Source organism: Rana temporaria, chromosome 2 (genome assembly GCF_905171775.1).
Source record: "Rana temporaria chromosome 2, aRanTem1.1, whole genome shotgun sequence".
In the NCBI taxonomy this organism is placed as follows: domain Eukaryota; kingdom Metazoa; phylum Chordata; class Amphibia; order Anura; family Ranidae; genus Rana; species Rana temporaria.
This window is the reverse complement of record NC_053490.1, coordinates 71,283,529-71,310,864: the sequence shown is the minus strand read 5'-3', so window position 1 is coordinate 71,310,864 and position 27,336 is coordinate 71,283,529. Positions and strand designations below refer to the sequence as shown.

The following is a 27,336-nucleotide window of genomic DNA, read 5'->3' as shown; positions in this document are numbered from 1 at the left end:
TTTTTTTAGATGCCTTCAAAGTGTTGTTGCTAGGCAGAATAGTTAATCTTCCCACTTCCTGCACCTAGGTGCTTAATGCTTCCTAACCTACACCGCACAGACTCCTGGGAATGTAGTGGGCATAACTTTCCAGGAGTCTGTGCACTCCCCAGTCTCAAAGAATCATGTGACTTGGACAGCACAGGTGCTGAAACCTGATCTGACACTGCTTGTGCAGCACTGAGCATGTGCGAAATCTGCAAGGCTGAAATCCAGGAAGTCATACAGTCTGGCTTCATGATGCCCACACTTAAGATGGCCCCAGTCAATTTCTATTTTATAAAGTGTCTAAATGCTGTAACAACCTAACAAAACGGACCTTAGTTTATAGACTAACTTTACTAGAATACATTAAGCTTGTGTATTACAGGGGTATTTATATTTAAAAAGTGAAATTGTGGCCGGAACTCTGCTTTAAAACAAAACTAAATAGCAAAGTTAGCCCAATTTCTTTGTGTAATGTGAAAGAAGATGTTACACCGCAAGAATCGTGATCTTTATTCTAAGCAAAAAAAATAGTGATTCTCATTTTATTTAGAATCGCGCAGCTCTACTTTAATGTAGTACAATTCATATTTGTGTGTGTGTATTAAATATATAATTTCTCCATTTTTCAGTTTGTCTTTTAGCACTTTAGTCTTTGTGGCAGCCGTACTTTTCTGCTGCACGTGAAAGTACAGATTAAGTGGAAATCATCCTCCATGTTATGGCCTCTTGTAGAGCTGTGTTTGCAAAGTTCTGAACAATAAATTCATAGCGGGCAGATGACAGCACAGCCATAATTGAGATTTAATAACAGCCCGACTGGCCGTAATGTACCGTATGATGAAGCTTTTCTTTCAGTGGCCAAGTTTAAATACACAGGAGATTGTTCAAAACAAACAATTCCTGGTTGACAGTTCATAACACAAGCGAGTGAAGTTTTATGCTTCATTGGTAATAAAACACTAGTGGGTATAGGTGCCGCTTCTGTCACATTAATCTCTATAATGGGCATTTAAAAAATAGCAACGCCATTTGTCACTTTATTCATTTTGGAAAAGGAATAATTGCTCAGAATGGCTCATTAAACTTAATTTACACACAATCCTTATTTAGTAATTAGAGTCGATGGTGGAGCCACTGTAAGTCCAGGAGAATTAAGCTGTTGGCTATGTGGAAGCAGAATGAGAGTGTACAGGGAGGGAAGGGATCGATCAGCCCAGATAAAGGTGGTCCTTACTAAAAAATTAAGTTATTCCGAAGTAAAACAAAATGCCCGTACTTGTTTGATGTATACCTGTAGTTACCCTAAAGGGAACCTGTACTGAGAGAAATATGTTGGCTGCTGTTCTTGATCTCTTTTTCAGATTTCTAATTTTATTTGAATTGCTGTATATTTGCAGAGGAGTTCCAGTTTGTAAAAAAAAAATACAAATTTTTACAAATCCTGTAGCTGCTGACTTTTAATATTAGGACACTTACCTGTCCAGGGATCCCGCGATGTCGGCAGCGCTAGCCGATTTCGTCAATCGGCTTCTGGGGAAGGCGCCGGCATCTATAGTAAGTGAAACGGGAAGTGAAGCCTAGCGACTTTGCAGCCGGTTTCCTACTGCGCTTGCGCAAGTCGCGCTGCTCTTTTTGAATGGTCCCGCCATCTTATGGGGCCTCTGTGTGTCCCAGAAGGCAGCAGTGAGGAGGAGGGGCCGGAAATTTCATAGATTGCATAACGCTGATCTTACCCAGAAGTGGGAGCGGGTACCTGTGAAAACCAGGTACCCACCCCCCCTCCCCAAAAAGTGGCAAATGTGTCAGTGGAGGGGTGGGGGGGGTGTGAACAAGTGGAGCTTCCCCTTTTGGGTGGAGCTCCGCTTTAAAGCGATAATTAACTTAATGAGTCTGCATTTATTTTAGGCACCTACTGGAGGGCATTTTAAAAACACGGAAGCAGATAGAATCTGGAGCAGTTGTGCACCAACCAGCATCTATTGTCCACTTGTTTAGTTAAAGCGGAGGTTCACCCAAAAGTGAACCTCCGCTTTTCGGAACCCTCCCCCCCTCCGCTGTCACATTTTGACACCTTTCAGGGGGGAGGGGTGCAGATACCTGTATACAACGGGTATTTGCACCACTTCCTGGCATAGACTTCCGCGGGAGTCCGGCCCCCCCGCGTCACCCCCGTTGTGTTCTTGGAAACACTCGGCTCCCAGAACACAACGGGGACCAGTGGGAACGGCGCAGCGCGACTCGAGCATGCGCAGTAGGGAACCATGCAGTGAAGCCGCAGCGCTTCACTTCCCGATTCCCTCACCGAAGATGGCGGCGGGGGGAGCCGAAAGCCGAGCTACTGCTCGACTTCGGCTGCCGACGTCGTGGGCGACCTGGACAGGTAAGTGTCCATTTTTTAACCACTTCCAGACCTGCTCACGACGATGTACGTCCTATTTTTAAAGATGGATATCTCGGTAACGGCAGCAGCTGCTGCCCCAACCGAGGTATCGATCTTTAGTGTGCGCGGTCCGGTACACAATAACGGCGGTCTCCGCGGCGGATTCGCCGCGAGATCGCCGTTATTGGCGTCGGTAGCGGCGGAGGCGATCGGGACCGTTCGGCGGGTGACTGGGGACGAGACTGAAGGAAAAATCTCCTTCACCCGTCCCCATAGCTCTGCTGGGCGGAAGTGACGTCAAAACGTCAGTCCCGCCCAGCCTGTTAAAGAAACATATTTTTTTTTTCTTTCTTGCATTTTAGTCTAATTATGAGATCTGACGTCTTTTTGACCCCAGATCTCATATTTAAGAGGACCTGTCATGCTTTTTTCTATTATAAGGGATGTTTACATTCCTTATAATAGGAATAAAAGTGGTCACATTTTTATTTTATTTTTTCAGTGTAAAAAGTAATAAAATAAATAAAAATAAATAAGAAAACAAACGACGAGCTTGCGCGCAAAAAAATATATACTGTTTGGGGGTTTTAAGTAATTTTCTAGCAGAAAAAAAATGTTTTAGTCTTGCAAACACCAAATCCATAAGGTCTGGGAGTGGTTAAAAGCCAGCAACTGCTGTATTTGTAAAACATTTTTTTTCAGGTGAACCCCCGCTTTAAATCGGTGTTTAACCCAAAACTTAAAATGTAATATTTATTATTATACAGGATTTATATAGCGCCGACAGTTTGCACAGCGCTTTAGAACATGAGGGCATACAATACACTTACAATACAAATCAATACAGGGGGAATAATATATTGCACCTTACCAATATTCATGGTGATGGCTGCGGGGGGCGTGGCCGGACCGTGAGGGAGAATGGATGCCTAACCGCTGAGCTCCTGCCACCTCGGGATAACTTTCTCCCCGTACAGCTCACCCAGCTAAAGTTCACAGTCGTTACCGATATGGGAACAGCCTCTAGGTCCTCGTCAGCATCTAGATCCCGTTCGCCCAGGGAAAACAGCGGCACAACTACTTTTTCATCCACGGAGATGTCCCGCGCTAACAGGGGAGATATGGCAGCATCCCGTCAGAGGATTACCTCAGGTACCTCACAGACACAGCAGAGGGTCTCGGATGACATTATCCTTAGCCCGACACTGAACCCAGCGTTAACCCCGATGGGACCGGAGGCTTCGGGGTCACAGGGTGTCGCAACACAAAGATCACAAACTATTGATGACTTAAAAAGTGTGGCAACTGATATTAAAGACGCCCTGGCAGCCGCCATTTCGGAATTGCGGTTAGACCTCCGCTCCCTCACAGACAGAGTATCGCAAACGGAGACTGTTATAGAAGACCATGAATCTGCCCTCAGGCGATGTACTAGGAAGGTGGATGATCACACCCTTCAAATGAGGGATATGAATAGACACATGGAGGACCTCGACAATAGAGGACGACGCCAGAACTTAAGGGTGCGGGGGTTACCCGAATCGGTTGAGGGGGACCTCATCTCTCAATCAGTGGTGGGCCTGTTTAATTCTATTCTTGACAGACCCCCTCAGACTGACATAGATCTCGTCAGAATTCATCGCGCATTGCGCCCTAAAGGTAAAGAAGCAGACCCCCCAAGGGATGTTATCTGTTGCCTAGCTGATTTTAGAATTAAGGAGGATATTCTAAGAAAAGCTCGGGGTAAGCAATTATCCTGTCAGGGTGCACCGATTCAACTTTTCCAGGATCTGTCGGGCATTACATTAAAACACTGCAGAGATCTTAGACCCCTCTTAAATGTATTAGACAGAAACATAAGCTATAAATGGAAGTTTCCATTTTGCCTATCAGCATCTCATCAGGGTTGCACTGTTTTGTTGAAAGTTCCTGAGTATTTGCCACATTTCTGCGACACTTTGGGAATCCACTTGATTGCTGTACCGGATTGGTACGCGATGTATCGTCAATCAGTGAACCAATGGCCACCTCAGCGTACGGAGCCAATGGAGACTCAGTCTACCAATTACCGCCGTCGGCGCTCTCCGTCAGAATCAGAACTGCCACCTGATGACAGGGCACCCGGCTCTCAGAGCCTAGGCTCCACTAGACCGGCTGCTAGAAGAGCACGGAGAGACCACTGAGACCTTTCCTTCACTAGGCCCCGTTGGCGGTGTCCCCTGTTTCTCTAACTCTTCGCTACGGAACTTTGGCACCATTTCTGAGATGCAACCAAAAGTTAATACATATAGCTCTCATCTAACTGGGAATGCTGGCTTACTGTTAATACCATTTCTGGGTTAAAGATGAGGGCTGATATGGTTTTTGTTTGGGACTGAAAATTGGAATCCCACATCCCACTTAGCTTGCAGTTCATTGAAGTTTAAAGCAACAAATGGCCTTACTCGCACTTCTTTCGTAACACAGACACTCTATTCTACAGCTATGCCATGTTGAACATTTACTGACAGTGTGCAATTATACTTCATCACCCTGAAGGTTTCAAGGGTCCCTTATGTATACGGTGTAGGACCACAGTACCTTGTATGCTAGGAGGGAACGACATTACAAAATGTAAGCCTCTAAACTATTGAGGTATGGGACGTTCTCTTAGAACCCAAAATACTGGGTAATAGATCTTAGTACTAAAACCAGTACCGGATCTCTCCAATGCAACTTTAGCACGGTGCTCCAGATACTCTACATCTTCGGGTGCTTCTATGCCTTGGAGGACCACTGCCATTTATCTACACACGCTCCATCCGGATTTATCATATTAACTCTTGAACTCCACGCTAGACCTAGGAAGAGCACCTAGGATATCTTGCCTCACAAACTAGAAAGTGGTTGTTCTACTAATGGATAGATTCTATGGCCCATGCGGACGCACCTCTAAAGGAGACTTCCTGGGCACAGACTTGGCAGTGTTTGAGATTTTACCCTTCTTTATTCTTCTTCTGGGAGGTCTTTTCATTTTTTGCATTTGGAACTACATCCTGGCAGACATGGTCATCTACGAGTCACCGGAACGGGATTTCTCCTACTTCAATGTAACATCTTCATTTCAATGTCAATAATTTGTGAGGGTATTTCTTCCGTTAATTTTGATTTATCTTTGTAGATATGCTTTAGTGGGGAGGGTTAGCTTAGTTACTCCGTCTGTTATCCCTACATGCTAATGGCTCGTATAAAATGGTTTATATGACAATAATTCTCTGGGTACCACTGGGAGGATGTAGGACAATTAGAGGAGGTTTACGATGCATCCCCTAGCTCCTATTGGGCAGGGAATCGTCATCTCTAACAAAACCGAGAGGGGTGGGGATTCTGCCCTACTAGGGGGATCGGGTATTCTTATTTTGCTAATATGTAGGGGGCTCTATCCCTTACTGTACACTACGAGATCCATTGTTGAGAAGATTACGATCCATCCTCTCTAGCAATATCTATACTCCCTGGGTTACGATATTCGCCAGTAGTTTTAATTTTGGCTGGTATATGCTTATCTATGCTAGGGGTTGTCCTGGGGTGGCATGGGTCATTATAGTTATTAATATTTGACTGTTGATATTGTTGGTTATACTTTTTGAGTTACTACGTTCTGCTCCAGGCTCGGACCGGCCGACCCCCACCCGGTGGGGCCTGGTAGCTCCTATACCCGCTGGTTGCGGTATACCTGATTTGGGTGCACCGCACCCTTTGCCGTTCGGCCTTCTATTTGTTCGGTTGATTACTGAATCTTGTACTATTGTACAATTCTCCACTCCGCAGGTCCTGCAATATTGCTCGCTTAACTGAACTTTCCTCTTCCTTTTCTTCTACCTTCCCCTTCCTCTCTTACCTCGTTCTTACTTCCACTCCTGACTAATAGTGAGAAGATGGTCGACAGAACTGACGTGACCTTACGGTCCACTGGCCAAGACACTACTAATATGAATTTGAAATTATACTCTCTGAATGTAAGAGGCCTAAATACACCAGAGAAGCTCTCCTTATTACTTTCCTCTTTATGGAAGGAAAGGCCTCACATAGTTTTTTTACAAGAAACCCATTTTAGGTCAGATAGCATTCCCACATTACGGAGCGTCCATTTCCCGAATGTGTATCATGCCACCAATGGGGTATCAAAATCGAGAGGGGTATCCATTCTATTGTCTAAACATTGTCCACTTCAGGTTGAGAGCGTTGAACAAGACCCGGATGGGAGGTTTCTTTTCATCAAGGGCAAGATTTATAACTCCCCGATGACCATTGCTAATATCTACGCACCGAATTCACAACAGGTTAGCTTTTTTAGAGACATTGTTCAAAGACTCGCGGTGTTTCAGTCTGGGATACTGATCTTAGGCGGAGATTTCAATGTCCCCCTGAATCCCCTTCTTGACACATCCAATGGTTCTTCATGTTTGACTTACCGAGCCCTCCGGGCCATTAAAACTCAATTAGACTTGTTGACCCTACATGACCCATGGCGTATGCTCCATCCTACGACTAAAGACTTTATTTATTATTCATCACTACATACTAAATACTCGAGAATTGATTTTTTCTTTGTAACACAGGAAGACCTGGTCCGACTTTCTGACACGTCAATTGAGCCCATGGTGCTTTCGGATCACCACCCAATCACGATGACGCTATCGTGGAGGGGTCACTCTCCGGGTAGACCCATGTGGAGGATGGATGATTCTATTTTGCTTGACCCCAGTTTTGCAACAGAAATTTCGGAATGCATAGCCCATTACTTCGCCGATAATTCCACGAATGAGGTTGCTCCGGCATCGGTTTGGGCAGCACACAAATGCGTCCTTCGGGGAAAAATCATTTCTATTATGGCCAGACGGCACAGGCTCAGATCTGCCAGACTTAATGAACTTTTGTCTAAAATTAAGATTTTGGAAGCTGCTCACAAACGCTCTGTAGCGGTGGGTTCTCTCGAGGCTCTATTGGAGGCCAGAAGAGACCTTCAAACTGAACTCCACAAAAGACTACAATACAAGTTTAACCTAACTCATAAACTTTACTATGAGTTTGGCAATAAGTCTGGCAGGTTATTAGCACACGCACTACAAAAGAAAAAAGAGGCCAATACAATTCATCCCATCACCACCCCTACAGGAGAAATTTTCCATAGGTCAGACTTGATTGCTAATCAATTTACAGATTTTCTTTCATCACTATATGACTTACCTTCTCAGTCCGGGTTAGGGATGCCGATGCCCCGGGAGAAACTTTTGGATGACTTTCTCTCTGGGTATGGTCTACCGACTTCTCAGATTCCTGACCTGTCATATTTAGACGAGCCAGTGTCTGTGGACGAAGCATTGAATGCTTTGAAACAGTTGAAGCCGGGTAAGAGTCCTGGCCCAGACGGTTTGACGTCAGGATATTACACGACATATTCTACACTATTACTTCCCCACTTCATTAAAGCTTTCAATGACATTCCTTTTTCCCTCTCCACTGGATCCGACTTACTTGAAGCACACATTGCTTTGATTCCGAAGCCTGGGAAGGACCATACATTAGTTACTAATTACCGTCCCATTTCATTATTGAATGTGGACCTAAAACTCTTTGCTAAAATATTGGCCAATAGATTGCTTCCCCTCCTTCCGACTTTTATATCTACCGATCAAGTTGGATTCGTCCCGGGTAGAGAGGCTCGGGACAATACCACAAAGGCAATAAATATACATCGGTGGTTGTCCACTTCCAAGGTTAAGGGTTTCTTCTTGTCCCTTGACGCCGAGAAGGCGTTCGATAGAGTGGCCTGGGACTATATGGAAGCAGCGCTTTGTAAGCTTGGTTTACCGCATCGCTTCATGCAAATGGTCATGGCGCTGTATTCAACTCCCACGGCCCGGGTCATGGTGAATGGCCGGCTATCGAGCGCCTTCTCGGTGCATAATGGCACGAGGCAAGGTTGTCCTCTCTCGCCCCTCATTTTTATTCTAACTTTGGAACCCTTTTTAAGACGTTTGCGCGACAACCCGGATGTGCGGGGAGTTGATGTCAAGGGGAGACAATATAAGGTGGCTGCATACGCGGATGACGTCCTTCTATTTCTGACGAATCCTCTGATTTCCATTCCAAATTTACTCAAAGATTTCAAATTATTCCAAGTACTCTCTAACTTTAAAATCAATTTTGGCAAGTCAACCGCTCTGAACGTGTCGCTTTCTCAAGATGTTGTGACCCTTTGCAAACACAATTTTCCCTTTAAGTGGGACTCGAATGACATAACATACTTGGGAATCAAATTGCCCACCAAGCTATCTGATTTATACATACGTAATTTCTTACCAGCCTTGCAGTCTATCAAGACCGATTTGGAGGTTTGGACTAAGGGAACAATCTCATGGTTTGGGAGGGCGGCGGTTTTAAAGATGAATGTCCTTCCCAGGCTTCTTTACCTATTCCAAGCTATACCCATCAAACTCCCTGCCTCCTTTCTGGCCTCATTCAAAATCATATGTAGACGCTTTCTTTGGGCTGGACGTCCGGCTCGGTTGAATTGGGACAGAATGACCATGCCCAAGCTGAGGGGTGGATTGGGAGTACCAGATCTATCTAGATATCACAAAGCTTGCTTACTAACAATAGTCGATTGGCATGTCCACAAGGAAGAGAAGGATTGGGTTAAGTTGGAGGAGGCCTTTGTTGGTTTTCGGATTTCACATCTCCCATGGATAGATAAAAAATGTACTCCTAGGTCCTGTACTTCCCACCCCGTAATTGGCCCAACCCTTGCTTGCCTTAGAAAGACAAGTGGGGACTCATATGTGGCACCTTATCCAGGTCCTATGACCCCACTCAATCTAAACCCCGGATTTCCAGAGGGTATCAATACTAAAAATCCTGGGGGGTCTGAGATAGCCCCCACCTTAAGAGCACATCAGTTTTTTGACAGGGGCAAACTTTTATCCCACTCAGCCATGGTCCGGAGATTTCCGGATTTCCAAATCCCACGTTTTAAATACTTTCACATAAGAAATGTCATCCTAAACTCGCAAACATCTGATCTGTGGTGCAGGGATCTTTCACACCTTGAAAAGCTGTGCGAATCCTCTACCCCTCAACGTCACCTTATTTCAGGAATTTATTTGTGGCTCACCCCTCAAGATACCGCGATGTCCACTATCCATACGAAATGGGAGGCTGATCTTCAGGTATCATTGTCGGATGGTGACTGGAGCTCAGTTTGGACCCACATACATAAGGGCTCTGTTAATGTATCAGCTCAGGAAAATAGATACAAAATCTATTCCAGGTGGTACAGGACCCCAAGCAAGTTACACAAATTTTACCCGACGGTGTCACCGACTTGTTGGAGGTGTGGTGGAGAAGTGGGTACTCTTCTACATATCTGGTGGAGCTGTCCGAAACTACAGCCCTTTTGGCAGGAGATACATTTGCATATCGCTAAGATAACCTCCTATACACCTGACTTTACCCCAGGGCAGTATCTTCTCCATCACACCTCTCTGCCACAATCGATTTATCGAAAATCACTTGTATTACATTTGATCAATGCTGCTACTCAATGTATTCCGATACGGTGGAAGGACCCCCTTCCGCCTACACTGTTGGAGTGGCAGGTTAGGGTGGACAAAATCGAGATGATGGAAAGGCTGATTCACCAGGCTAATGCCAATTCTGAAAAATTTAGACACATTTGGAGATGTTGGACACTCTATAGGACCTCCATTACTCCTAACTCGACGTAGGCTCCCACCTACTGGCCCGACTTACATCTCTCATTAAACCTTATTTCTGAACGAGGATTCTCTGGTAAATATGCTATGGACATACTTTATATCTTTCACTGTTCTGCCTTTCAACTCCTTTTATATTCTTTTAACCCCCTTGGTCGCGTACGACTGCTTGAACTTGCGGAGTGTGAGTTAAAATCATAATCTCATTGAGAGGGTTTGAGGCCTCTGGGAAAAGAATCTCTTACTTTTAGGTAGGTCTGAGGTTCCTATTGCCCGGGATTTTTTGAGCGGGAGGTTAACCACAGTTTAAGTTTTTTGACCAGATGTTCGCTTTGTTGAACTTATCCTTATTTTTATTCCCCCTCTCCGGTATGCAGCTAAGTCCATGAAGGGGGCGTATGGGGTGGGGGTTCGCTCCTCCTGGTCTCTGTTTATTTATTTACACTCATGCAACTGGGTTACATGTGTATGGATAGAGTGATTAGAGTTGCTTTACCCTTTAAACTTCATATCCGATAGTTTACTGTATTAGGACGGGTATTAAGTATAGGAGACCCTTAATGGTACTCCTTCCTTATATTCAAGTGTATCTTCGGTCCAGATGACACGAGTCGGGGGTGGGTTATGATCTGTTGTTCTTCATTTGGCCTTTGTACACATGTAAGGTTTATATGATATTCTTTGCCAACTTTATTTTTGTTATATTAACTACTTACTTATGTAATTCATACCTGATTGTACTGACATTAACTTTCAATAAAGAATTTTCTGGAAAAGAGGTGATGGCTGCATCTGTTTTCTTTTCTTAAGCTTTTTCCCCTCTGTTTTCACCTGGTGATCTGGCCAGTAACACACCTCCTGTATTAGAGCGCCCCCACTGTAGATGAAGAAGTACAGGGGGCATCTTTGGACAGCAGCATGGGGGTGGGGGGAGTGTTAAATTTACTAGCAGATATAAATACAATAACCCAAATTTCAGCTCAGTTACAGCGGTTTCCCTTTTGATAAAAGTTTTTCATAAATAAAAGTGGCGTGAAAAAGTGGAGTGAATGGAGCCACTCTTTCAGAGCGCTTTGCCAGGAATGCAGCCCCCACCATTGCCAGGAATGCAGCCCCCACCATTGCCAGGAATGCAGCCCCCACCATTGCCAGTAATGCAACACTGACCATTGCCAGGAATGCAGCACCGACCATTGCCATCAGTGGAGCCTTGGAGGTGGCAGGACGAGCGCCAAAGATACAGGAGCATATCCTGTTTACACGGCGACCTCCTTAAGAGAAAGTCCCGCCTCGTTTAATGGACAGAACAGTCGTCCAATAGGACGTAATAGGAGACGGGACTTCCTATTACAGAGGCTGCAGTGTAAACAGGAAATACTCCTCCTGTGTGCATGGCACTGGTCCCACCTCCTCTCTCCGAGGAAGCCAGACTATATATCTTTTGTGGCCCCGGCGCTGGGAGATCGTCAAGGGCCACAAAAGATATATATGTTTAGATAACCAGGCGGGCCGTTCAGAACCGGACAGCGGGCCACGATTGGCCTGCGGGCCAGACTTTGGACATGCCTGATTTAAAGTGAAGCTAAACTGCATCTGAGCACCAAGAGCTGAAAACGCTATTTAATTTTTAATATTCAAAGCAAACTCGCCCATCCAGCCACGTATCCATGGTTTATTTTGTTGAGAAATCCCTTTGAGAAACAACCCCCTAGCATTTTTATCTGTGTCCGTCTTGAGTAAGGGCAGATGAATCATGTAGCATTTACTTCCTTGACTCCATCTGCCCTTAGCTCAGTCATGCAAGCAGACAGGTGTGCTTAGCTGAGAAAGCCCCTCCTCCCTTTCTCCAGATGAAATAAAAAAATGCCCACGAAGAATTCTGTGGTGTATGACATAATTTTAGCTGAGGGCAGGAACCAGGAAGAAACTGAACAAAAATATAAAAAGTTTAACACAAGTAACTATACTGTACTTTTCTCCCTGTTTACTAATATTAGCCGCATAAGGACTAAAAATAGTTAATGCTGATTAGATTATTCTTGGTTTTGAGAGAAATTAGTCTTGGTTTCTGTTCTGTCTTAAAAGAGGATAGAAGGAAAATCTTAAAGTGATTGTAAAGTCAAAGGGCCAGATCCACAATAAAGTTACGTCGGCGTATCTATTGATACGCCGCGTAACTTCTAGGATGCTCCGGCGTATCTTTGTTTTGTATCCACAAAACAAGATACGCCTGAATGGGGGCTAGATCCGACTGATGTACGTCTTAGTACGCTGTCGGATCTTAGGTGCATATTTACGCTGGCTGCTAGGTGGCGCTTCCAGTGATTTCCGCGTAGAGTATGCAAATTAGCTAGATACGCCGATTCTCAGAACCTACGTCCGGCGCAAATTCTTTGTGGATAAGGAACCTCCGCACTAAGTTACGGCGGCGTAGTGTATCTGAGATACGCTATGCCCGCTTATATTTACGCCGAGGTACGTGGATCTGGCCCAAAATGTTTCTATAAAAATAATAAACATGTTGCAGTGATTTTGCAAAGAGCAGCCCAGACTATACTTTCCTTGGGTCCCTGGCTGGTGCTCCTGGCCGCTCCCTGTTGAGTGCTTTTTGTGGGGGCACCCAAGCTGCAGCTCCATGTGTCCATTGAGACACGGTGCCCTGGTTTGGCCCCGACCCCTCCCTCTCCTGATTGACTAACTGACTTTGACAGCAGTGGGAGCCAATGGCGCTGCTGTGTCTCAGCCACCCAAGAGGTTAGAATAACGGACGGCCGAGGCAATTGTGGACCTTTCTGGATAGCGAAGGGGCTTGGGTAAGTATTAGGGGGTGCCTGGTCGGCTATTGCACACAGAAGACTTTTTTTAACTCAATGCATAGAATGCATCAAGATAAAAACTTGTGCCTTTAAAACTACTTTAATGCGTAGCACGGTTTAGGAGATATTCCCTGCCCCCTGCATGTGCCAATGTAATCGGCACATGCGCAGTGGGGCAAACTGAAGCAATTGCATCTGTGTGCCGTTACCGGCGGCTCATGCGCGGGAGTGACTTCATCGCCGCTCTGGCCAATCACAGCGCCGGAGCCACGATACCCGGAAGCAAGCCCCGGGCGACATGTCGGTGGCCGGAGGGGGAGACTAGGACCACTGCGGGGGTTTTGATCTGAGGTAAGTGATACATAATGAGCTAGTATGCTATGCATACTAGCTCATCATGCCTTTGTCTTGCAGAGTTTTTATTTTTTTTGTCCTCTGATCCCCACTGAGCAGGCAGATGGCTTGTCTGTGTCTGCTCTGCTTATGCAGAGCTGACAGACACAGCCCAGGGTCCTGTAAGGGTAGTCAAATGTGAGCAGGCCATCTGTCCATTTACACCCAATAGGCATGTTCGTTGACACCCACCGCCCCATAGAGAGCAATGGATGGTCTGAGCAGCCTAAAAAACTGAGTAGTGGAACCGATGGTTGGGTCCATCCATGTGATAGGGGCCTAAGATGTACATTAACTATAGGTTAAAGTAGTAGTAAAGGCTAACTATAACTATTCCTAAAATGATTTTCTCCATCCTCCTCCTACCTATCCTGCACATCCTGTATATAAAAAAGATCTGTGTTCTTATCTATTTATAATCCAGTCCGGTCACATGATTCAGCAGCTCTGTTTCCCCTGTGTAAGGCCCGTTTCACATGTACTGATCCCATGAGGATCCATACATGTCTCATCCGCTTGCTCAGCAGGGATCGCTCCACTGAGCCAGCAGATGACAGGACGGTCCCTGCACACTGTGCAGGGACCGCGCTATCATATATCTGCTCTACCCTATGGGGGGATCGGATGAACATGAACCGTTTGTCCGTGTTCACCCAATCCGATCCGCAGACGGATGGAAAAATACGATTTTCCTCCGTCTGCAGATCGGAGCATAGCGGACACTGATGAGATTGGGTGTCAGCGGATTACCCGCTATCTCAAAGGGATACATGTATGTATGTCCCCTTTTCATCCGCAAACGGATGGATGAAAAAACGGACATGCGATCCGCTGTTGTGAAAGGGCCCTAAGGTAGCATTTGACATTGGTTGAATTCCAGGTGCTGTGACGTCACCCATGTCTCAGAAGCTGTTGGCACCTCTGCTGTCCCCTGCAGCAGCCACTCACTGGGAGAGCCAGAGCTGCAGGATCGTATGACTGGATCGGAGTGGATTAAAAATACTGTAGGTAAGTATACAGATCCTTTATGTACAGGTTATGCAGGATAGGTAGAAGGAGGGGATGGGAAAAAATTAGGAAGAGTCCTGCTTTTCTTCCATTTTAACTTTTTAAGTTATTCTTACACAGACATTAAAGATGATTTGGTATGGTTGGTTCTACAATTTTGGCTATCTGACTTTGCACGTTGTTATCCCTTGACGCAAAATACACTTTCCCTGCTATGATGCTCCATGACTCCTGTATGGTACAGCGGATTGAACACACACAGATGTGACATGGAAGGGTGATTGGAACAGGAAAGATTCCAGTTTGCTTATTCCCTCCATTCTTATAGCGAGGACAGTAAGTGTGAGCTTGTTATGCGATTTCAACAACTCTTCCATTAAAAACAATATTCACATTTTTAATTGGATTTGTCCTGTGAATGTTTGCACATGTACCGGATTATTTCCATGGTTTGGCAGATTGCCATTTAAACATTCAATTACTATTGAAATTGGTTCTCCAACATGAGAATCTTTACAATGTGTTTTCAGTTCATTATATATTAATAACGACAGTAATTGTCACCCACATACAAAGGCAAAAAAATAATTGCATTTGTTGTAAGCTTTTTTATGAAAAATGTATTTCTCTTTTGTCTAAAACTTCTCTGCACATTTAGGGGCAGATCCACAGAGAGAGTACGCCGGCGTATCTACTGATACGCCGGCGTACTTTCAAATTTCCTGCGTCGTATCGTTGTTTTGAATCCTCAAAACAAGATACGACGGCATCTGGGTTAGATCCGACAGGTGTATGTCTTCGTACGCCTTCGGATCTAAGATGCAATTCTTCGGTGTCCGCTGGGTGGCGTTCCTGTCGTTTTCCGCGTCGAGTATGCAAATTAGCCATTTCCAACGATCCACGAACGTACAAGTGGCGGTCGCATTCTTTTACGTCGTCTCTAGTCGGCTTTTTCCGGCGTATAGTTAAAGCTGCTGTTTCGTGGCGTATAATTAGACTTGCTATGTTAAGTATGGCCGTTGTTCCCGCGTTTCATTTGAATTTTTTTTTTCGTTTGCGTAAGTCGTCCGTGAATCGCGGGATGGACGTAATTTACGTCCAAGTCAAAACAATGCCGTCCTTGCGACGTCATTTCGCGCAATGCACGGCGGGAAATTTAGGGACGGCGCATGCGCAGTTCGTTCGGCACGGGGATGCGCTTCTAAATGAAACACGCCCCCCCTACTCGGCGATTTGAATTAGGCGCCGTTACGCCGCGAGAGATACACTACGCCGCCGTAACTTACGGCGCAAATTCTTTGTGGATTCAAAGCTGCCAAAAGTAAGTTACAGCGGCATAGCGTATCTCACATACGCTGCGCCCATCTAATTGTATGTGGATCTGCCCCTAGTTAATTAAAGGGGTTGTAAAGGTTTGTTTTTTATTTTCTATATAGATTCCTTAAAGCTAGTGCATTGTTGGTTCACTTACCTTTTCCTTCCATTTCCCTTCTAAATGTTTTTTTTCTTTGTTTTCTTTGTCTGAATTTCTCACTTCCTGTTTCTCCTCAGTAAGCTGTTCTAAATGACTTTCCACCGCTCGGATGATGGTGGAAAGCTTACTGAGGAGAAACAGGAAGTGAGAAATTCAAAGAGACAAAGAAAAAGAACATTTAGAAGGGAAATCGAAATAAAAGGTAAGTGAACCAACAATGCACTAGCTTAAAGGAATCTATTTAGAAAATAAAAGACGAACCTTTACAACCCCTTTAAGATTGTAGTGCAAGTGGAACTTCTTGTTCATTTAATTCTGATCAAACGTCCCTATGATCTTTACTGAAAGGGGTAAAGCCATTTTCATGGGGAAAATAAACAGAAAAAAAATAAATATATAAAGTATGTACAATTGCAATGATGTCATATTGTAATCCAGGGCTCGACAAATCCCGGGCGCCAGGTCGCCATGGCGACTAGAAATAGGGTCCTGGCGACTTGGCTTGGAAGGGGGGCAAAAAAAAAAATTTTTTGTTTTTTTTGTTTTTTGTGAGCTGGTGCCATCTGGTGGTGAGCCGTTGGTATTACAAGTTATTACCACCAGATGTGTAAGCTGGTGCCATCTGGTGGTGGCCGTTGGTATTACAAGTTAAACAGCAATTCTAATGTAATTTTTCACTATTTTCACTGCCATCTTCTTCCCTCTAATTAGAACCCCCAAACATTATATATATTTTTTATCCTAACACCCTGGAGAATAAAATGGCGATCATTGCAATACTTTCTGTCATGCCGTATTTGCGCAGCGGTCTTACAAGCGCACTTTTTTGGGAAAAAATTACACTTTTTTTAATTAAAAAATAAGACAACAGTAAAGTTATCGCCATTTTTTTTTATATTATGAAAGATAATGTTACGCCGAGTAAATTCATACCCAACATGTCACGCTTCAAAATTGCGTCCGCTCGTGGAATGCCGACAAATCTTCATAGGCGACGTTTAAAAAAAATCTACAGGTTGCATGTTTTGAGTTACAGAGGAGGTCTAGGGCTAGAATTATTGCTCTCGCTCTACCAATCGCGGTGATACCTCACATGTGTTCGCTTCTGCGCGCAAGCTCGTCGGGACGGGGCGTGTTTTCTGGCTCCTAACTTTTTTAGCTGGCTCCTAGATTCCAAGCAAATTTGTCAACCCCTGTTGTAATCGAATGTTATTAAAAATGACCTTTCCTTTCCAATTTGCAGAGCTGTAATTCTTTGTAAAAAGCAATATGGCTACCTGGATGTGTTCTGTATACAGATTGTGTACAGAACGCCCCCCAGAAACATAATTTCCTGCTTGTGTGATTGGCTTACTGATTTTTCAGAAGTCTACACTAACATACAAGTCAGATTTCCGGCATCCCCTGCAACAAAAATGTCATTTTTGGTGAGATACTCACAATAGGAAATTGCATCTAAAGGGATGCAGACCCTGCAGTTTTCCTCATTAGAGCCCTTCAGGTGCAGCAGCTGATTTATAAATTATGAAACCACTTCCATTAGATTCACTTTTAACATGGACACAGACAAATGCACAGGGATTTTTTCAGAATAACAAAAGGTAGAATTCTTCAACAACGTTTGTTCAAATTCTTGCAATGCACATAGATCACCCAGATGGCAATGTTTTGACCTAAACTAAAGTTGCTCTTTAACATGATATACCTGTATACTGGAAAGTGGAGATGTTCAAGCAGAGCTAAACATATCGATTGAAAGTGCAACTAAGGTCCGCAATACTTGCCTTTCCTTCAATGGCCCGATGTCCCTAGTTGGCATCTTCTACTCAGTTTCTTCCAGGTGCTGGCCTGTGGCCACCTTCATTGGCCAACAGGAGATGATGTCACTCCTGCACTCCAGGAGTTAAGTTATCCTGGCGTACAGCATCTGTGCCAGGACGTAAACTGAGCTGTGAATGCGGGCAGGCAGCTTTTAATACTTGCAGAAAAAATACTGCATGGCTATTCTGCATTGAGACTTTAGTTACACTTTAACACAAAAGAGTTGCATTCAAGGCTTTCCGTGAATAGTAACTGTCACAGCGCCTTCTGCTCTCGGCTGAACTATCATAATTGATCAAATATGTTGCACCATGGCAACTGCAGATCAAACAAGGGCTAAGATGGCAGCTTCCTCGGTTGTAAAGAATAGCAGAGTTTGGTTCCAGTTTAGTTTAGTTTTTTACAGGCAGTGGCGGCCTGTCCATTAGGGGCGCCCGGGCTCCACCCCTTCTCTCCATGCCACCCCCCATATGCAATAGATATATTTAGCATAGCATGAATCTATCCACGGCCGCCCAGACACCCCCTATTCATGCGTACGGCACCTTTCAGGGCACTGGGCAAATGAATTGCAGCGGCCAGGGTTTTTTTTTTTTAAAGCACCTGATTAGAGTCGGAGGCTCCAATAGGCTTTAACATAGGGTGGGCTCGGGTCGCAGAGAATGTGCTCCAATCCCACCCAGGTGTGCAACAGCGAATAAATATTGTTTTTCATGCATTCCATGGTGTGCGCTCACAAAACGCTTAGATGTGAATGGAGCTTAACCGCTTCCGGACCACCCACCACATATATACTGCGGCAGGGCGGCCTGGCTGCACAAAATCACGTACCTGTATGTTATCTTGTGCACATGATCTGGGGCACGAGCACCGCTCCTGCTGTGGTTAGACACAATCAGCGGTTCTGGTGGCCCACGATGGAGGCTGGGATCTGTCGATCGTTCGCTGCATATGTGAATAAGGCAGACCACTGTTCTGTCGAGGAGTAAAATAGAGATCTTGTGTCAGAAACACGGATCTCTCTTTTTTGTTCAGTGCATCCACTCCCCCCCCCCCCCCCCCAGTTAGAATGCACTCCCTAGGAGCACACTTAACCACTTGATCGCCCCTGGTGTTAACCCCTTCCCTGTCATTCATACAGTGATTTTTTTTGATCTCTGTATTGGTGTCACTGGTCCTCAAAAACTGTCACTTAGTGTCAGATTTGTCCCCCGCAATGTTGCAGTCCCACTAAAAAATCCCTTTATGCCACCATTACTAATAAAAAAAATAAAGTCCATAAATCTATCCCATAGTTTGTAGACACTATAACTTTTGCGCAAACCAATCAATATACACACTTGTTGGGATTTTTTTTTACCAAAAATATGTAACAGAATACATATTGGCCTAAATTGATGAAGAAATTCATATTTTTTTTAAAATAAAATTGCTGAATGTGTTTTATAGCAGAAAGTCAACAAAAATATATATATTTTTTTAAATTGTTGTTTTTTTGTTTATAGCGCAAAAAATAAAAAAGGCAGAGATGATCAAATACCACTAAAAGAAAGCTCTATTTGTGAAAAAAAAAGGACATACATTTTATTTGGGTACAGTATCACACGACTGTGTTTGTCAGTTAAACCAATGGCGTGCCATATCACGAAAATGGCCTGGTCAGGAAGGGGATAAAACCTTCCGGAGCTGAAGTGGTTAAAGGGGACTGTTTAGCTAAACTTTTTTTTTTGGAGTTCTTATTTAACCATTTGACCTCTGGAAGATTTTACCCCCTTCATGACCAGACCATTTTTTTTTTCTATTCAGGACTTTGCTACTTTTAACTGGCAATTGCAAAGGTCATGCAACACTGTACGCAAATGATTTTTTTTTCATCTTTTCACACAAATGGAGCTTTTTTTTTTGGTGGTATTTGATCACCACTGGGTTTTTTATTTTTTGCAATATAAACAAAAAAAAATTAAAATGTAAAAAAAAAAAGATTAAAAAAAGATTTATTTATTGTACTTTCGGTTATAAAACATATCCAATAAGAAAAATTCGAAAATTACATTTTTAAAATTTAGACTATAATATATTCCGCTACGTCTTTGGAAAAAAACAAAACAAAAAAAACAATCCAAATAAGTGTATAATAATTGGATTGTGTGAAAGTTATAGCGTCTACAAACTATACTGGAATTCACGCAGCTATGACGCACTACTTGTAATGACGGTGATCACTGATTTATAGTTGGGCAGGCGATCTGATGCTAGCCAACACTGGCTGAGAGGTACACTAACTGACTAACTGACGCTGACATCAATAGTGACACTAATACACTGATCAGTGCTAATGACAATGGCTGGGAAGGGAATAGCATGTAGGGGCAATCAAGGGGTTAACCTGTGCCTGACAATGTGTAATGTGGTCTTTTTTTTTATATGGAACGCTTCACGAATTTGCGTGTCATCCTTGCGCAGGGGCCATGCTAATCTTCTCTGTATCGTTCCAATACATTTTTTTTTTATATATAGTATATGTGCTGCCGACGCAAGCACATGTGGTCTGTTTTTACTTTACTACTGGCCTGTTTTTTTAAACGGTCAGATCGCTGTCCACCGTGCAGAGTTTTGTCGTTTTGCAAACACAGAACTCTCTGCGTGATTGGCCACAGCCGATTAGCTGACTCCAGCCAGTGATTTGGCTTCAACCAAAATCATTGGCTGAAATCAGCTGCCAAACTCGTGTGTGTCCAATCACAGCACGGGTTCGGCAGGGGATGCGCTGCCCCCGGTAGCCAGAAAAAAGGCCGCGACGTACAGGTACGTTGCCAGGCCTGGTACAACTACTGTGGGTGGGCAACAAGCGGTTAAAACAGAATCCGTTTTTTTTTTTTAAATTTTACAATAAAAATCATAAAATAAGCCAACATTCTTGCTTTCTTTTACGGTGTCACTATAAAATGTACTATTTTGATTGCTTACTCTCCCAGTGCCATCTCGCTCTTAGAATACTTGCTGTTTTCACAGCTTTAAGATGCTTTTGCCTGCATTTCTAATTAGCAGCTAATTTTCAATCTGCGGAGTCATTTTTAATTTTGCTCTTCCATGAATATTTAGTAGTTACGCTCCCAAATCCTCAGGGAGTAATTATTTGTGAATAAAGAATGGCTGCATTGAGAGTCGAGAGACAAGGGGCATGCCTTCCTTTTATTGTAAAGTCTCCCCCGTGCATGGACTGTATGAGAATGGCGCTGTGGATTTATGTAAGCACGCTTGACTTTTGTCCTCTGGATGTACATCCATTGAGTGTACTTTACATACGTGTAAAAAGCCAGCGGCCCCATGAGTACAGGTTGTCTGTCACTGTGGGGATGTTTTTTCTTGTCTAGTTTAACGTGAACTTCAAAAGAAATATTTCATTATCATTGCTCCCAGCTGTCCATCTTTTGGATCCAATTCCCTATGTTCTTCGGTTCCTCATCATAATTCTTTAAGGGTCTGATGTTTGGATCTGTATAAATTAATGCTTTGATTTACTACAAGAGTACCTCTAAAGAACAGGCAACTTGCATCTTATTAGAAAGTACCGTATATACTCGAGTATAAGCCGAGGTACCCAACTTTACCACAAAAAAACGGGGAAAACTTATTGACTTGAGTATAAGCCTAGGGTGAGAATGCAGCAGCTACTGTAAGCGGAAAAGAGGGTCAACGATGCCCATTTGCACACCTCACTGTGCCCATTGCAACCTCCTGTGCCCATCGTCACTGTGCCCGTCGTCACTGTGCTAGTTGTCAGTGTACCTGAAATTGACAGGCTGCATGCGTCCATTCATTGTTTAAAACTCACGGCTTCCTCCTGGTCCCTTCCGTGATGGGCGTTTTTCAGCAGACACAGTTCCGCCTATCACGGACGTTCTCTCATCCTCAGACTCAGTTTCCTAGCAAACACTGTGTTCAGTGTTCTGCCAATCACAGACGTCCTCTTGTCCGAGGATGAAAAGGCATCTGTGATTGGCAGAACACTGAACACAGTGTCTGCTGGGATGGGTGAGGATGAGAGAACGTTCGTGATAGGCATTTCTCAGCAGACACAGTTCCGCCTATCACGGAAGGGACCAGGAGGAGACCGCGAGTTTTAAACGATGGACGTCCGCAGCCTCTCAATAATTTTAGGTACATTGACTCGAGTATAAGCCAAGGGGGGCATTTTTAAGTTTTACGTGTTTTTAACGTTGTTTTAGCCCACACACGATCATTTTTTACAACCCGAAAAACGACATAGTTTAAAACGTCATTAAAAAATGCAGCATGTTCGAAAAAAAAAAATTGGCGTTCTTCAGAACCCGAAAAATGATGTGATGCCCACACAAGATCATTTTAAATTACATTTTTTAAAAACGTCGTTTTTTTCATGCTGAAAAATGATCGTGTGTACGCGGCATTAGGCTTGGGACTTATTAGTATGGACTGACCAAATGTCAAATCAATGGGCAGATGTCAAAAAGGACACATACACACAGAAGGATAAAAGTGCTACCAGCCTTGTTGACGAGGAGATAATTTGCCAGATTTAACTGCAGTTACTGTATGCTGTAGAGGTGAACTGCTCATGTTGGATGAATATACCGTATCCACTTAAGCCCCGGACCATATTGCTGCCTAAAGACCCAAGGGGTTTTTACAGTTCGGGACTGCGTCGCTTTAGCAGACAATTGCGCGGTCGTGCGACGTGGCTCCCAAACAAAATTGGCGTCCTTTTTTCCCCACAAATAGAGCTTTCTTTTGGTGGTATTTGATCACCTCTGCGGTTTTTATTTTTTGCGCTATAAACAAAAATAGAGCGACAATTTAGAAAAAAATGCAATATTTTTTACTTTTTGCTATAATAAATATCCCCCAAAAACATATATAAACATTTTTTTTCCCTCAGTTTAGGCCGATATGTATTCTTCTACTTATTTTTGGTAAAAAAAAATCGCAATAATCGTTTATCGGTTGGTTTGCGCAAAATTTATAGCGTTTACAAAATAGGGGATAGTTTTTTTGCATTTTTATTTTTTTAATTTTTTTTACTACTAATGGCGGCGATCAGCGATTTTTTTCGTGACTGCGACATTATGGCGGACACTTCGGACAATTTTGACAAATTTTTGGGACAATTGTCATTTTCACAGCAAAAAATGCATTTAAATTGCATTGTTTATTGTGAAAACAGTTGCAGTTTGGGAGTTAACCCCAGGGGGCGCTGTAGGAGTTAGGGTTTACTTTGTGTGTGTTTACTAGTGTAGGGGGGTGTGGCTGTAGGAATGACGTCATCGATCGTGTCTTCCCTATAAAGGGAATGACGCGATCGATGCGCCGACACAGTGAAGCACGGGGAAGCCGTGTTTACACACGGCTCTCCCCGTTCTTCAGCTCCGGGGAGCGATCGCGACGGAGCGGCTATAAACAAATAGCCGCGCCGTCGTCCCGGATCGCTCCCCGAGCGGACCCGACCTCCGCATGTACCGGGGGGGGTCCCGATTGGACCCCCCACCCACGTCTAGCAGAGGACGTACAGGTACGTGATTGTGCCTGTCCGTGCCATTCTGCCGACGTAAATGTACATGAGGAGGTCGGGAAGTGGGTATATACTCGAGTATAAGCCGAGGTACCTAATTTTACCACAAAAAATGGGAAAACTTTTGACTCGAATATAAGCCTAGGGTGAGAATGCAGCAGAAAAGAGGGTCAACAATGCCCATTTGCACGCCTCACTGTGCCCATTGCAACCTCACTGTGCCCTTTGCAACCTCACTGTTCCCAACCTCACTGTGCCTATTGCAACCTCACTGTGCTCCACTCACCTGGAGGATGCAGGAAGCGTCCATAGGCCTGAGTGCAGAAGCCAGGAAAGGAGGGATGCAGCGCTGGTGGAGAGGCCGGGAGTACCAAGATGGCCGCCAGAGCTTGGGACTAGGCCAAAGCTGGATTTGGGGCTGCCGCCATGCGGGAGGGCACTGCTCCGTTCAGACCCCCGCCCGGTCGGAAGCCCATGGAGCAGGATCTGCGTGGAATGAGGGAGCCAGACACCAGGGAGGCCGGGATACAGTGCTGGTGGAGAGGCCGGGAGGAGAAAGATGGCCGCCGGATCCGAAGACTAGGCCGAAGCTGCTGCCTATAGTAGTGGCTGCCGCCATGAGGAGGAGCGTTGCACCGTTCAGGTACACTGACTCGAGTATAAGCCGAGGGGGACATTTTCACCCTAAAAAAAAGGTCTGAAAAACTTGGCTTATACTCGAGTATATACGGTAGCTGAACATTTTTTAGGAAATGTTACCAAGCTCCTGTTTTCCTCCTACAGTGGTCTGCAGATGTGTTACATTGCTATGTTTGGCTTATTTACCACTTGCAGTAATTATCCTGCAGAAATAAGTATTTATGTCTTAACAGCAGATAAAAATATATTTCTAGGTGGTAGCGGTGTGAGAAAGTAGTGTAAGTGAAAATTGCTTATTTCATCTAAACTTTAATTCATTTGATTGCTTGAGACTTATTACAAAGTAAAATGAAGCAGAGGTGAGAACATTGTATAATGACTTTAAAAATTGCTTTTTGCAGTTATATGTGCTTATGTGTACTGTGAGAGGGAAAATCTGTTGGGAATTGGATCTTTGCCATTACTCTTGTAATTGGCTCACAAAACTTTTTAAGCCTTTTTAGGGCATTTGTTATGGTTAAAAAACAGAATGCAGCAATAACCTTTTTTACTGTCCTTTTTTTGGCTTTTTACATATTTTTTTTTTTAATAACATTATTTTAAGTGTGTGGTGAATAAAAGGGAACTTTAGTTTAAAACAGGGGTGTCCAACCTGCGGTCCAACACAAAATCGGAAATTTACTTTAAAATGTTTTTTTTTTTTTTTGTGAACACATGCAGCCGAAGAAAAATGTTATAGTTTTATCTTCCCAAAGTAAAATATCTCACTCTTTACAATCACGCCTTACTCATGTCATCCGTTTTTGGCAGCACCTATATTTGTGAGCAACTATTCTCAAGGATAAAGTACACGAAAGGTAAAATTAGAACCATTAAACAATACAAAAGTACAATGACATTTTATTACTTATATCAGTGATCATTACCGTATTTATCGGGGTATAGCGCGCTCCCGCGTATAGCGTGCACCCCTGAAGTTGCCCTGAATTCCTGTGGAAAAAAGATTTTTTGTACTTACAGTTTTGGTGTCTTGTGCGGCGTCCATCGGCGGCCTCGTCGGGTCCGGCGTCCGTCTGCGGCTTCGGGTGTCCTCTTCGTCGGGTCCGGCGTCCTTCTGCGGCGTCCTCGCGTCCTCCCCGCTCGTTTCCCGCGCCGAGTTTGAATACTGCGCCGACATATACACAGCGCAGTACACTCGTGCATAGTCGGGCAGGCTCGGCTACTCTCACGCTGACGTCCAGAACGTCAGCGCGAGAGAAGCCGAGACTGCCCGACAATACACGAGTGTACTGCGCTCGGTATATGTCGGCGCAGTATTCAAACTCGGCGCTGGAAAGCGGGTATCGGCGTATACCGCGCACCCACGATTTTGCCCTGATTTTCAGGGCAAAAGAGTGCACGGTATACGCCGATAAATACGGTAACTTGTGATCAGCCTGACTTTTTCTGCTCATCAGCTCTCGTTATTATTAGTGTATTTTATGTGTGGCCCAAGACAATTTCTCTTCTTCCAATGTGGCCAAGGTAGGTCAAAAGTTTGGACACCTCTGGTTTAAAAATATACAGTATACAGCTGTGCTCATAAGTATAAATACCCTGGCAGAATTTATGATTTCTTGGCCATTTTTTAAAGGAATATGAATGATAACACAAAAACATTTCTTTCACTCATGGTTAGTATTTGGCTGAAGCCATTTATTATCAATCAACTGTGTGTTACTCTTTTTAAATCATCACAACAAAAACTACCCAAAGGCCCCCGATCAAAAGTTTATACACCCCAGTTCTTAATACTGTGTATTGCCCCCTTTAACATCAATTACAGCTTGAAGTCTTTTTTTGGTATGTGTGGATGAGGCTCTTTATCTTCTCAGATGGTAAAGCTGCCCATTCCTCTTGGCAAAAAGCCTCCAGTTCCTGTAAATTCTTGGGCTGTCTTGCATGAACTGCACGTTTTGAGATCTCCCCAGAGTGGCTCAGTGATATTGAGGTCAGGAGACTAAGGCCCCGTACACACGAGGAGACATGTCCGATGAAAACGGTCCGCGGACAGAGAACGCGGTGACGTAGAAGACACCGACGTTCTCAAACACGGAAGTGCAATGCTTCCACGCATGCGTCAAATCAATTCGACGCATGCGCGGGATTTCGGGACGCTGGTTACACGTCATAACCAGCGGACATGTCCGATTAGGTGTACTAACCATCGGACATGTCCGACGGACATGTTTCCAGCGGACAAGTTTCTTAGCTTGCTAAGAAACTTTTGTCTGCTGGAAACCTGTCCGCTAGGCCGTACACACGGTCGGATATGTCCGCGGAAACTGGTCTGCGGACCAGTTTCAGCGGACATGTTCGACCGTGTGTACGCGTGCCTGAGATGGCCACTCCAGAACCTTCACTTTATTCTGCTGTAGCCAATGACAGGTCGACTTGGCCTTGTGTTTTGGATCATTCCTAGGTTGAAATGTCCAAGTACGTCCCATGCACAGCTTCCTGGCTGATGAATGCAAATGTTCCTCCAGTATTTTTTGATAACATACTGCATTCATCTTGCCATCATTTATGACCAAATTTCCTGTGCCTTTGTAGCTCACACATCCCCAAAACATCAGCGATCCACCTCCATGTTTCACAATAGGAATGGTGTACCTTTCATCATAGGCCTTGTTGACTCCTCAACAATGTTTACATTCCTTGTAATAGGAATAAAAGCAATCCAATTTTTTTTTTAAAGTGTCAAAATAAAGAGAAAAAAAAAAGCAAAATTAACAATAAAAAAATTAAAATAAATTTCCCCTGTCCCCGTATGCTTGCGAGCAGAAGCGAACGCATACGCAAGTCCCGCCCACATATGGAAACAGTGTTCAAACCACACATGTGAGATGTCGCAGAGAACGTTAGAAGGAGAGCAATAATTCTAGCCCTCCTCTGTAACTCAAAACATGTAACCAGTAAAAAAAATTAAAGCGTCACTTATGGGGATTTTTAGGTACCAAAGTTTGGCACCATTCCAGGAGCGTGTGCAATTTTGAAGCGTGACATGTTGGGTATCTTTACTCTGAGTAACTTCATCTTTCACATTATGCAAAAAAAAATGGGCTAACTTTACTGTTTTTTTTTTTAAATGAAACGCATTTGAAAAATTGCTGCGCAAATACCGTACGAGATAAAAAGTTGCAATGACCGCCATTGTATTCTCTAGGGTCTCTGCTAAAAAAAAAAACACACACATATATTAGGGCTGTGCAAATTAACTTTTAATTAATCGATTAATCTTTAATTTTTTTGATCGATCAAAATCTTTTTGATAGATTAAAATTCTTTTGATTGGTACTCACCTCTTCGCCGGCTTCTGGGCCTTCAGGGAGTTCCGTCAGAGATCCAGTAACGTCACGGACACCGGCGGGGCTTGCCGTGTCCATCTGAAGGGCTCCTTTGCTGTGCCTTCATATCTGCATGCCGGCGGGACC

General features: G+C 44.1%; 1 protein-coding gene and 1 non-coding gene across 3 annotated transcripts in view; one reads left to right on the top strand and one right to left on the bottom strand.

Moving 5' to 3' along the window:
• Positions 1-27,336, top strand: part of COG6 (component of oligomeric golgi complex 6) — a 195,289-nt gene that overhangs the window by 53,295 nt on the left and 114,658 nt on the right. The gene's annotated exons all lie outside the window — the stretch shown is intronic.
• Positions 20,095-20,198, bottom strand: LOC120929733. Its single transcript, XR_005747440.1, has one exon. It is a non-coding gene; the product is annotated as a U6 spliceosomal RNA (small nuclear RNA).